This window comes from Octodon degus, unplaced genomic scaffold (genome assembly GCF_000260255.1).
Source record: "Octodon degus isolate 3935 unplaced genomic scaffold, OctDeg1.0 scaffold00080, whole genome shotgun sequence".
In the NCBI taxonomy this organism is placed as follows: domain Eukaryota; kingdom Metazoa; phylum Chordata; class Mammalia; order Rodentia; family Octodontidae; genus Octodon; species Octodon degus.
In genome coordinates, this window is record NW_004524656.1 from 10,962,354 (window position 1) to 10,963,770 (window position 1,417).

At 38.5% G+C, this 1,417-nt stretch overlaps 1 pseudogene; it reads left to right on the forward strand.

Annotated features, from left to right (window-relative positions):
• The window catches only part of LOC101582215, an 8,261-nt pseudogene extending 7,217 nt beyond the window's left edge, over nt 1-1,044 (forward strand).
• Nucleotides 1,045-1,417: the final 373 nt, after the last annotated feature.

Consider the following 1,417-nt stretch of genomic DNA (forward strand, 5'->3'; position numbering starts at 1 on the left):
AATTTCCATATATATAATTTCCATATGTATAATTTCCATATGTATAATTTCCATACATATACACATATATATGATAGTTAAAATAAACTACCAATTGGTTGAAAAGAAAGGTTTGAGTCTACGTTGTTTGATCAATTTTTCATGCCTATGTCTTATAATAAGAGCAACGACTTTGAAGATAACATGCAATATACTAATCATTGCTACTTTCCTACAATCTTGTTTTGAAATTTTGTATCTTTTTTTAAACAAAAAAAAAACAGCAGAAATTAATGTAGAACTGGTGAGATAGCTCAGCGGTCTAAAGCATTTGCTTAGACCCAGACCTTCACTACCTATGCAGACAACCAGCCTGGCATGCTCATTCAGGTATAGGAAGGTGAGCGAGCCATGACCAAGGATAACAACCTGCTTGGCAAGTTTGAATTCACAGGCATACCTCTGGCACCCCGTGGTGTTCCTCAGATTGAAGTAACTTTTGATATTAATGCCAATGGCATCATCAATGTTTCTGCAGTCGATAAAAGTATAGGAAAAGAGAACAAGATTACTATCACTAATGATAAGGGCCATTTGAGCAAGGAGGACATAGAGCATAAGGTCCAGGGAGCAGAGAAGTACAAAGCTGAAAATGAGAAGCAAAGGGACAAAGTGTCCTCCAATAATTCACTGGAGTCCTATGCTTTCAATATGAAAGCAACTGTTGAAGATGAGAAGCTTCAAGGCAAGATTAATGATGAAGATAAACAGAAGATTCTTGACAAGTATAATGAAATTATCAACTGACTGGATAAGAGTCAGACTGCAGAGAAAGAAGAATTTGAGCATCAGCAGAAAGAGCTCGAGAAAGTCTGCAATCCCATCATCACCAAGCTGTGCCAGAGTGCAGGTGGCTGCCTGGAGGAATGCCTGGGGGCTTCCCTGGTGGAGGAGCTCCTCCCCCTGGTGGTGCTTCCTCGGGACCCACCATTGAAGAGGTTGATTAAGCCAACCTTAAATATAAATATAGCATTCTTCCACAGCCAATAAAATTGAAGGACCTAAATTTGTAGCAAATTCTGTGGTAGTTAAAAGTTGAGCTGCTATAGTAAAGTACTGGGCATTCTCAATACTTGAATAATGGAACATGTACACAGGGAAACATAGCATTGCACTTTAAGCACTGCACTATAGGTGAAAATGCAATGTCTTCAATAACAATATTTAAATTGGCACCATAAAATAAATAAATAAAGAATCTGCTTAGGCAAGCTTAGGCAAGTGCACAAGGACTGCAGTTTGATCCCCAGCACATCTTGTGCCAGCCCTGCCCCTAGGGTGGGCTGAGGCTGCCAAAAAAAGAAAAAAAATTAATGTAACACTAAGAAAACAATGCAAAGAATCAATGAATTGAAGAGTTGGTCTTTTGAAAGATTAA